Source organism: Canis lupus, chromosome 14 (genome assembly GCF_048164855.1).
Source record: "Canis lupus baileyi chromosome 14, mCanLup2.hap1, whole genome shotgun sequence".
NCBI classification, from domain to species: domain Eukaryota; kingdom Metazoa; phylum Chordata; class Mammalia; order Carnivora; family Canidae; genus Canis; species Canis lupus.
The window spans coordinates 6,125,820-6,136,934 of record NC_132851.1 but is presented as its reverse complement, the minus strand read 5'-3'; the positions used below and the strand labels follow the sequence as shown (position 1 = coordinate 6,136,934).

At 48.8% G+C, this 11,115-nt stretch overlaps 1 long non-coding RNA gene across 1 annotated transcript; it reads left to right on the top strand.

The window, feature by feature from the left end:
* Positions 1 to 2,864: 2,864 nt before the first annotated feature.
* On the top strand, positions 2,865 to 10,650 carry LOC140603655 (uncharacterized). The gene is made up of 3 exons (XR_012006602.1): positions 2,865 to 3,115; positions 9,321 to 9,392; positions 10,287 to 10,650. It is a non-coding gene; the product is annotated as an uncharacterized lncRNA (long non-coding RNA).
* Positions 10,651 to 11,115: the final 465 nt, after the last annotated feature.

Below are 11,115 nucleotides of genomic sequence, written 5' to 3'. Positions count from 1 at the left end.
TCACCATAAGTGTACTCTTAATCCCTTTTATCTATTTTACCCATCCCCCCATCCACCTCCCCTCTGGCAGCCACCAGTTTTCTGTACTTAAGAGTCTGTTTTTTCGTTCATCTTTTGCCCTTTGTTTCTTAAATTCCACATATGAGTGAAATCATATTGTATATGTCTTTCTCTGCCTTGTTTCACTTAGCATAATACCTTATTAGGTCCATCCTTATTGTTTTCAACAGCAAGATCACTTTCTTTTTTTGTGACGTAGTAATATTCCAGTATATTCCACTATATGTAATATATATAGTGTAATGTAATATATAGCATATATATTATATATAATGGAATATTATATACAATAATATATATACAATATATATATATATATATATATATATATATATATATATATATATATATATAATCTTTATCCATTCATCTATCAATGGACATTTGGGTTGCTTCCATATCTTGGCTATTGTAAATAATGCTACAGTAAACATAGGGGTACATATATCTTTTCAAATTGGAGTCTTCATTTTCTTTGGGTAGAACCCAGTAGTGAAATTATTAGCATATGGTAATTCTATTTTTAACTTTTTGAGGAACCTCCATACTGTTTTCCACAATGGTTGCACCAATTTGCATATCTACCAACTGCGTTCCCAGCAGCAGCTGGTGAAGTTGACATCCTCACCAACATTTGTCATTTTTTGTTTCTAGCCATTCCGACAGGTATAAGGTGATACTTACTGTGCTTTTGATTTGCATTTCCTTGATGATTAGTGAGGTTGAGCATCTTTTCATGTGTCTGTTCCCCATTTGTTTGTCTTTGGAAAAATGTCCATTCAAGCTCTCTGCCCATTTTGAGTAAGATTATTTGCTTTTTGGCATTAAGTTGTATCATTTCTTTATATATTTTGAATATTAACCCCTTATGGGATATATCATCTGCGAATTATCTTCTCCCCTTCACTAGGTTGCCTTGTCATTTTGTTGATGGCTTCCCTTGCTATGCAAAAGCCTTTCATTTTGATGTATTCCCAAATAGTTTATTTTTGCTTTGTTTCCCTCACCTGAGGAGCCATATCTAGAAAAATGTTTCTAGGGTCAATGTCAAAGAAATTGCTGCCTGTGTTTTCTTCTAGGATTCTTATGGTTTCAGTTCTCACATTTAAGTCTTTAATCCGTTTTGAGTTTATTTTTGTGTATGGCATAAGAAAGTGATCCAGTTTCATTCTTTTGCATATAGCTGTCCAGTTTTCCCAACACCACTTATTGAAGATTATTTTTCTCCATTGTATATTCTTGCCTCCTTTGTCATAGATTAATTGATTATACAAGGGACTCCTGGGTGGCTCAGCAGTTGAGCATCCGCTTTCGGCCCAGGGTGTGATCCCCGAGTCCCAGATGAGGTCCCGCATGGGGCTCCTTGCGAGGAGCCTGCTTCTCCCTCTGCCTATGTCTCTGCCTCTGTGTGTTTCTCATGAATAAATAAATAAAATCTTTAAAAAAGAATTGACCATACAAGCATGGGTTTGTTTCTGGGCTCTCTATTCTGTTCCATTGATCAATGGGTCTATTTTTGTGCCAGGGCCACACTACCTTGATTACCAGAGTTTTGTAGTATATCTTAAAATCTAAGACTGTGATATCACCAGCTTTGTTCTGCTTTCTCAGGACGGCTGTGGCTATCAAAGTCTTTGGTGGTTCCATGCACATTTCAGATTTGTTCCAGTTCTGTGAAAAATGATGGTATTTTGATATATTTTAGGCATTTATTCCGAGAAAACGTCCATAGGTCTCACCAGCCTGCCGAAGAAATGCGAAGCATGGAACTGGACTTGTATCTTCAGAATGTGGTTGTCAGATCCCTTGGGATGGGGGAGGCAGTTCTAGAACCTTTTGGAGAAGTGGAGCAGGAGAGGCCCTACACTGTGCCCCCAGGGCAAGGGGCCCTCCGGGCGTCCGGGAGCTGGGGAGCCCTCGGCCTCTGGGCAGGGGGCTGGGTCCTCCCTAAAGCAAGCGGGGCGCGCTCTCGCAGGGAGAGAGCTGGGCTCCCGGCCGCAGGCGCGAGGCAGCCCGGAGCGGCTCTGCGGTGCCCGCGCGTCTCCCGCCTCCCTGAGCCCCGTGGGCGCTGACTCACGCTCGGACTCCCCGCGTCCCGCCGGCGCGCCCACGACGTGCCCTCCGCCCCGTTTCCGCACCGCTTCCTCCCAGGCTTCTCCCCGCCGCCCGCCGCCCCTCCTAGCGACCGCCCCCCGCGCCCCCGCCGCAGCCGGAAGCGGGCGGGCCCCTCGGCCGCCTCCCGAGCCCCGGAAGCCCGCGCCCACCCGCCGGCGCCCGGGTCTGCGGCCTCGCCCGCCCCGCCAGCTGGCCGGGCCTCCGCCCCCCGCGCCCCCCGCGGCCCCCGCGCCCCCCGCGGCCCCCGCGCCCCCCGCGGCCCCCGCGCCCGCGCCCGCCCTGCGCTCCGGCTCCGGCTCCGGCTCCGGCAGCCGCCTCTTCCCGGATGGACCCGCTCGCTCCCCCGGTTTCCATGACACTGCGCTGTCCCACGCCGCCTCCGACTTTCTGACAGCCCGTTTCCTCGCGGCCGGCGCCCCCTCCCTCGCAGCCTCTCCCCGCCGCCCGCCCGAGGCGCTGCCCTCGGCGCTGCCCTCGGCCCCCCCGCCCCCGCCCCGCCCCCGCCCCGGCCGAACTCGCTGGACCGCAGCCCGGCCCCTGAGGCGTGCGAGCGAGCGAGCCGGGGCAGCCAGCCACGCGACCCGGCGGACGCCCTGGAGGAGGCGAGGGGTGGCCCCGCCCACGTCTCAGCCCGGCCTCTGCTACCTGCCCCAGGCAGGCCCTCTATTCGTTCATCCGTTTACGTAGCAGAAGTTCATTGAGCCTCTGCTGAGTGCTAGGCTCTGTGGAAGCCACAAATGGAAAAACCAAGCGGCTTGCCACACTCTCGGAGCTTAGAGTCATGGTATTAACCAAATCAGGTCCAAACAAATGCTCCATTGCGACTGTGGCAAGCAGTGTTCGGGAAAGACACAGGCCGCTGTGTCTGGACCCCTTATCCAGAAGGTCTCATCTGGGCGGTCGGGGGCGGCTTCCTGGAGGACGAGATCTCTAAGCTCAGGTGTGGAGAATGAGTGTGTGACGGGCTGAATAATGGCCCCCACAGATGTCTGCCTCCCAAGCCTCAGAAGCTAGGAATAGGTTACCTTACATGGCAAGAAAACTGTGGTTCCGCTAAGGATTCGAGATGTGAGAGCCTCCTGTATTGTCTGGGTGGCACAAAGTAATCACAGGAGTCCGTATAAGAAAGAGGCAGGAGGGTCAGAGTCAGAGAAGATGTGAAGATGGAAGCAGATGTCAGTGATGACATTGCTGGAAGGGGGCTATGAGCCAAGGAAGCCTCTAGAAGCTGGAAAAGGCAAGGAAATGGATTCTTCCCTAGGGTGTCCAAAAGGAACAAAGGCCTGCTAGCCCATTTTGGACTTCTGATCCCCAGAAGAATAAGGCCTGACACTGTGTCTGATGATGATAATAACAGGAAACGCTTGAAAAATGCTCGCTCTGTCCCAGGCACTGTTCCGTGTCCTCTACACACGTTCACATACTTAATCTTTAACCCTAACCCAGTCAGTGTCCAAGTTTTGTGCTGAGTTAATGACTTCATGTCACTTATGCACCTGGGTGAGTTTCTTAGCCTCTTTGAACCCCAGTGGCCCCCTCTGTGAAGTGGGGAACGACACCACAGGCGGGGATGGTGAAGGTGAAATGACGCTGTGTTGTCTGCAGGCCTCCAGGCTGTGGGGCTAGCCACAGCAGGCACTCCCTATACTGACCTCCTCCTGCTGGGTGCCGAAGATCCTGGGTCTGGCCGAAGGGTCTTGCCGGGGCTACTGCTGTAATGTCATCATCCCCTGAGCTGCCATGGATCCGTTCCCTCCATCAACTCAGTCACTTCCTGCAAAGTTTCTCCCACTCACTCCTCCTCTTTCTCCCCTGGGCCCAGAGCGGCACATCTGCCTTTCTGGGCTCCAGCTCCCCAGGTGCCCCCCATTCCACTGAACTGTGGACAGCAGCTTCCTCCTACACTCCACTCCCACCACCTCCCTCCCTCTCAGGACCCCAGAAAGGCCCCTACAGCCCAGACCATCAGGGGTGACCCAGCTGGGGTCTGGAGGACCAGTGTAAGGCCCCGTCCTGCCCAACTGCTCCCAGGCCACCACTATCACCTCCCTCTGGTAGGAGCCCCGACCTGTGGCTGGCCCAGCCTGCCAGCCTTTGCTCAGCCCTGTCCTGTGCCCTGCCAGTACCACACCGACCTCCACTGCTACTCATCTTGGGGTGGGGGGTGCTATATGTGTCTGTCTTTCAAATGCCTGATGTAAATGTGGTGCAAGTGTGACATCCTTGAGGACAAGGACTCACCCCTGTCACTTTTTCTTTCTTCAGTACAAAAAAGATGGCTTTTATTTTATTTTATTTTATTTTAAGATTGTATTTATTTGAGAGAGAGATAGCAAGAGAGAGAGCATGAGCAGGGAGAGAAGGGGGAGGGCAGAGCAGGAGGGGAGAGCAGGAAAATAGGGAGAAGCAGATTTCCTGCTGAGCCGGGAGCCTGAAGTGGGACTTGATCTCAGGACTCTGAGATCATGACCTGAGCCCAAGGCAGACACTTAGCTGACTGAGACACCCCAAGTGTCCAAAAGATGTGTGTTTTTTTCTTATTAAAGCACAGGGACAGGACCTGTGGTAGAAAGAGCTGCCATCACTTTTGCTTTTAAGTAATTCTGGAATGTGTCCCTTTTTCACCATTCCCACCACCACCCTAGTTGAGGCCCGCAGTCTGTCACCTGGATGATTACAAAATATCGTGGCCTGTCTCCTCTGGCCTTGCCCCCTCCCATTGGGCATTAGGTGATCCTTTGAAGGCACTCCCTTTTAGAGTCTCCACTGGCCTCAGACAGAGCCCTTATGACCAGTTTCACTCCCTCCCCATCTAATTGGATCCAGGCACACTGAATGGACTTGTAGTGGCTTGAATGGACTGACTTTTCCAGATGAATGAAATGTTCTTCCTTCTGCTCAAGACTCTCCCTTTCTTCTCCCATCCAGCCCTCCTATACCCACTGGCTGACTCCTGCTCATACCCAGATCTCAGCGAGATGCACACCTCCTGGGAAGGGGCTCTCTAGCTACCTGTAGCCTTGGCCCCGTGACCTCTTGTGTAAGCCTACAGAGCCCACACACTTCCTGCTTTGTTGTAGGGAATACAGTAGGGAATGTTGCCTGTTTGTTATATACCTACTTGCCGTTCAGTTCTTTAAGGGCAGAGCCCCTGTCCCCACCACCCTGGAGCCAAGCACAATGTCTGGTACCTAGTAGGTGCTTAATAAACATCTGTCCGATTGAACTGAACTACTTCAGAAGCTCAGTCAGGTTCCCCAGTCTTTGTCCCTCTCCAAATCCCACTCACTCTTCCTTATAACAAAAGCAGCGCTTGACATTTATTAAGAGCTTATTGTATGCCTGGCACTATGTTAAGCACCTTATGCATATTGTTTACTCCTCAACCACCCTGTGAGGTAGGAACTATTACACAGAAGCCAGAACTTTTTTTTTAAGATTTTGTATTAATTTATTCATGAGACACACACACAGAGAGAGAGGCAGAGACACAGGCAGAGGGAGACCTAGGCTCCCTGAGGGGAGCCTGATGCAGAACTTGATCCCAGTACCCCTGGATCAGGACCTGAGCCAAAGGCAGATGCTCAACTACTGAGCCACCCAGGTGTCCCTACAGAAGCCAAGTCTTAAAGAGGTGACATAACTAGCTTAAAGTCACACAGCTAGACGGGATAGAGCTGTATTGGAACCCAGCTAGTTGACTTCCTTCTCAACCTCAAGAAGATACTGTCCTCCACACTCACTTGTTCCCCACATTCCTCACAAAGCCCTCTCCTTCCTCTGGCCCCCAGGGTCTTTGTCTCAATAGATCCTCCTGGCCGCTTCATCTGCAGGACTGCTTTCTGAATGCACACTGCCCTGAGCAGCTCTATAGTACAGACTTCTTTGAACTGTTAATTTCTCTCACTGGTATCAAAGTCCCCAAGAGCAAGGACCAAGATCTGTTTTTCTAGAACCCCCAGGATACCCAGCACAGTGTCAGACACATGGGTGGCACCCAGTTAATTTCCCCCAATTCATCAGTAAAACAAAGGCTAGATCTCCAGGCTCCCATCCACCTAAGGAGGTGGCTTGGGTGGTTCTGGTTTCTCTTCTACTCCCAGTTCCATTTAAATAAAGAGAAGGGTCAGAGCTCAAGGGCATTCATTGATGGAGAACTCTGGCATCTTTCTAACCTTGATGCTTCTGAAAAATAATGAATTGCAGGGACCCAGAGAATTTGGGGGAAGGCAGTGCCAAGGTTCATTGATACCAAATTTGTGAGCAGCATCTCTGATTTTATTTTTTTGTCCGAGGGCATCTGGGTGGCCCAGATGGTTAAGCATCTGCCTTTGGCTTGGGTCATGGTCTCTGGGTCCTAGGATTGAGCCCCATATTGGGCTCCCTGTGCAGCAGGGAGTCTGCTGCTCCCTCTCTCTCTGCCCCCCCCCCCGCCCCGCCTCAAATGAATAAATAAAACCTTTTTTTTTTTTAAAAAAAAAGGAGATGAAAAAAATAAAAAGGAGATGATATTTAGTCAGCAAAAATTTCATGCACCGAGCACTTACTATATGCCAGGCAGTGGTTAGGTGATAGGAGTGAAGTTAAATATGACATGATTCCGTTTCAGGGGTCTCACTGTCTGGCAAGAGCCATGGAGAAACTCATCACAGTAAAAGGCACCTGAGTTTTACATGTTCTTGCTCCCATCTGCTTCTGCAAGTTCTCTCCAAATGTTTCTAGAAGTTTCCACATAGGCTCATGTCTAAGGCTGGGCATTGTTGCTAACACATGATTTCCATGATTGCTTTCCCCTCCACCCTGCTCAGTTCCAGTGCACTGTGTACCACACCCCTGCTGGGCTCTTACAGCTGATGATGAAGCAAGTCCTAAAGCTGGGGTGATGTCACAGAGCACGCCTCTCTTTCTGCCAAGGAGTTGTAAAGCTGGGCTATCTGAGTTCCAATGTCTTCCAGCAATTTTAGTGAAAAAACTCTGCAAGGTCTGACATGGCTGCCCAGGACCCTCTCACACACACACACACACACACACACACACACACCACGACTCAGATTGATTCCACAGGTTTTGAGCTCAGAAGCTGAGCTACCTTATATCCAGAGGCACTCCTTCCTTAATAATGAAGTCTCACTCACTAAGGCAAAGGCATCTGTCTTACCTTTTCTCCCCATGGGATGAGCTCTCACCCAGAAGGCTCCTCACTCCTTCTGCAGCATTAGCCCCTGGCAGCTGGCCCACCATTTCCCTACACAAGCCTGGACACATCCCAGTGTGGCCACAGACACACCTCTCTACTCCCACCTGTTCCTCTTACACATGTGCTGCAGATTTATGCTCATACTGAGAAAAAAGACATGAGGGAAATAGAATATTTTGAGGTTTTGATTCCAGGAGATATTTTTTTATATATACTCTGCTGTCTTTTCCAAAATTTAAAAAATAAGCATGTATCATATTTGCATTCCCCCAAATAAAAGCTTTTAGTTGTGATAGATGTTGTTAAAATATAAAATTAATGACACAAGCTATAGAAGCAAAGAAGATAAAAAGATAAACTGTAAGGTGTCAAGGAGGAGATAAGCTTCCAAAAGGAATAATGTTACAATTGCAGGTTTCTGAACAAAGCAGTCATAGATATAGCTAAGCATATACCATAAAACCAATGCCATAGCAACTATAAATCTCCACAGTTATTCAAAAAGAGTAAAATTATTTTCCAGGCCCTACAAAATACACATATCACATTGATTATCTAAAGGCCCGAAATGAACTTTTACGTGTATATGCCACATATTAAACAACACACACAACTTCACAACTTTTATAACACACAAAGGCATGCTAGCTACAATAAACAGTACACAGATAATGGGCAATAGTTTTGTTCACTTTCTGCTTTAGAAGTGAGGCAATGCTTGATTTCATCCCTTCCCTCTCTCTGAAACAAGGAAGGATGTTCAAGATCTCTCCTTGAAGCTCAGTGCTAAGCACAGGGGGTGTGATTTAAGTGTCTGTTTGTTGTTGATAATGATGCTGCCTCTTTGAAAGTCTATTTTATTTTATTTTATTTTATTTTTTATTTTTATTTCTGAAAGTCATTTTGAATATCTGGAAGGGCTGACCTAGCATCCTCTCCTTCCTCAGTGTCTGTGTATTGAAAGCCACAAGGCAGGGATCAGCATCAGTGTTAACACGGGCTCCAGGGAGGCTGCGGCAGGCTCTAAAGACAGGCCTCCCCAGCCTTCCCTTCCTGCGGACCACCCAGCAGAAGTAACTGAGCACTGGTGTTCAGTGCACAGAAGCGGCTGCTGCTAGGCAGTTCTCTTCATCCGGGACAGGGGTGAGAAAGGGGTGGCTGGGAAATGAGCCGTAGGAAAAGATCTTTGCTACGAGCTGCCCCAACTTTTAAGGTCCACTACCATCTCTGACACTCTGTACCTGGAATTATTACACAGATGGTTTAATTGTGTGTAATTGTTGCCATTGTGAGAGGTAATATCATCCCCATTTTATAGATGAGGAAGCAGAGAATCAAAATCAGTGAACTTAAGAAAATGCAGTGTATTAGTTGGCCAGGGCTGCCATAACAAAGTGCCACAAGCTCAGTGTCTTAACCAATTTATTGCCTCATGATTCTGGAGGCTAGAAGTCTGAGAATAAGTTGTCCTCAAGGTTGGTTCTGGGGGCCTGTGAGGGAGAATCTGTTCCACGCATGCCTTTCTCCTAGCTTTTGAGGTTTGCCAACAATCTTAGGCGCTCCTTGGCTTGTAGATACATCATCCCAATCTCTCCCTTCATCTTCAATGGCATTCTCTGCAGGTGTGTGCTTCTGGGTCCCAATTGCCCCTTTTTATCAGGATGGCAGGCATATCAAATTAGGGCCCCTCTAATGACCTCATTTTAACTTGATTCCATCTGTAAAGATCCTCTGTCCAAATAAGACTACATTTCCTGATGCTGGGGGTTAGGACCTCTCCTGGGGGAGAGAAGTGTGCAATTTAGTCTGTAACACAAAGATCTCACCCCTGAAGAGTTACAGAGCCAATATTCAAAAACTAAACAATCTGACACCACCTCTTAGCCAAACCCTACAAATCTGCTACCTCCTACCTGGCCCTTCCTGACCATAAGGCTATCTCTCATAGGACACATCTATCACATGAACATCAGCCACTATAGAGGATGGAGCCCACCCACCGCTTTGGAAGATTTCCTAAGTATAATCTTGTATTTTCCATGCTTTCCTCTGAGGAACATGCTGATAGCACAAGTCTTTCTTCCGTGTAGATACTGAGGGACATTTGCTGCTATAAAAGGATCATTCCCATCCCCACTGACCACCTCTGCCAGAACCATGGACCCATACAGCCTTTCCCCTGAAGAAGAGATAGGGCTCTGCTGTTTGCATGCAAAGCTAATGAGCATGACACACCTCATTTTCTAGTCCTCGCAGTGACACCCTACACCTGTCATTCTGTGTGCCAAGCAGGGAAGACTGCGGCTGCCACAGAGATGGGGAGGAGGTGCAGGAGGAAGGAAGGTAGGCAGAGCACTCAACAATTCATCATGATTTGAGTGACTGCACCTTCATGCTATTTTTTTTTTTTTAATTGAAAAAGCACCCTTAGTGCGACTCTAAATTAGCCTTTGTCTTGGTTTTCTCACCAGAAGACCGTTGGTTGAAGAGCAGTGCATCAACCTGATTTGGGTCATATTGGGATCCACTTGATCCTTTTCCTGGGTCTCAGGGACCCCTCAAGGCAGATGAGGCCGTCACTGAGGGTCTTGTGGCAGCACAGCAGTGTATCCAGATCCCCCTTCAGAAAGGACTTGCTGCCACAACCATGGGGACCACCTCCCCTGCAGATAGCAGCGCCATGCCCGGGGCCAGTGACCAGCTGAGGCTGGGTATAGAGGTCCAGGGTCTCCATGCAGGGCAGTGCTCAGGTGCTATTTTAGTTCCAGATGCCTGTGATGTCAGCTGAGGTCACCCTGGGGCCCAAATCAGAGCTCAGCTTCTCCAAGTCACCCCAGCTTCCTGTCCTTTCCTTCTTTGTGTGTTGCTATGAAGAGTGCACTCTCATGAGCCCCCACAATCCATTCCGTCTCAGAGTCTGCTTCCCTGGAACCTGCCCTGGGACTGGCCTCTCCAGAGACTCAAGTCAAAGTTTGGGACTGAAGCTGCAAAGAAGAGACACTAAGCGCCCAAAATCTACCTCCAGCCAGGGGATGGGCCCCAAATGTCTGCCTTCCCAGCACCTGGCTGTGATGCTCACAGGCCTGTCCAGACTCCCTTCTGTTTGATCACTGGGAATTAGCTGACTGACGTCTTTCTCCCTCCCTCTCTTCCACAAAGATTGAGAATCTACTCTGTGCCAAGTACTGTTCTAGACACTAGAAATATAAAAGAAAAATGTTTAAGTTTGTGAAGCTTACATTCTAACAAGGGGAGGTGACAATTACCTAATAAATCAGTAAAATCATGTCTCTTGGTGATGGTACTACAGGGAGGAAAAAGCAGGGGAGGAGAGGGCTTGGGCAGAACAGAGGGGACAAAGTGAACAGAGAAAGATTCATTGGAAAGGTGATATTTGAGCAAAACCTGAAGGAAGTGAGGGACTGAGTCATGAAGCTATTTGAGGATCAGCCTTTCAGACTGCAGAAACAGCAAGTGCAAAGGCCCTGAGGCAGGAGCTTGCTGTCCTGTGTTGAAGGACAAGCAAGGAGGCAGGTGTAACTGGAGCAGAGAGGGCAAACAGTAAGAAGTGAAATCAGAGATCATGTGGGGTGGGGAGGGGATAATGGGACTGCAGGTATGGAGGGCCTCCCAGGCCACCATGGAGATTTTGGCTTTGACTCTGAGTGAGTCATGAGCCATTGGAAGACTGAGCAGAGGAGACACGATCAAATGCAACAGCTTAAAAAATCACTCTGGCTGCT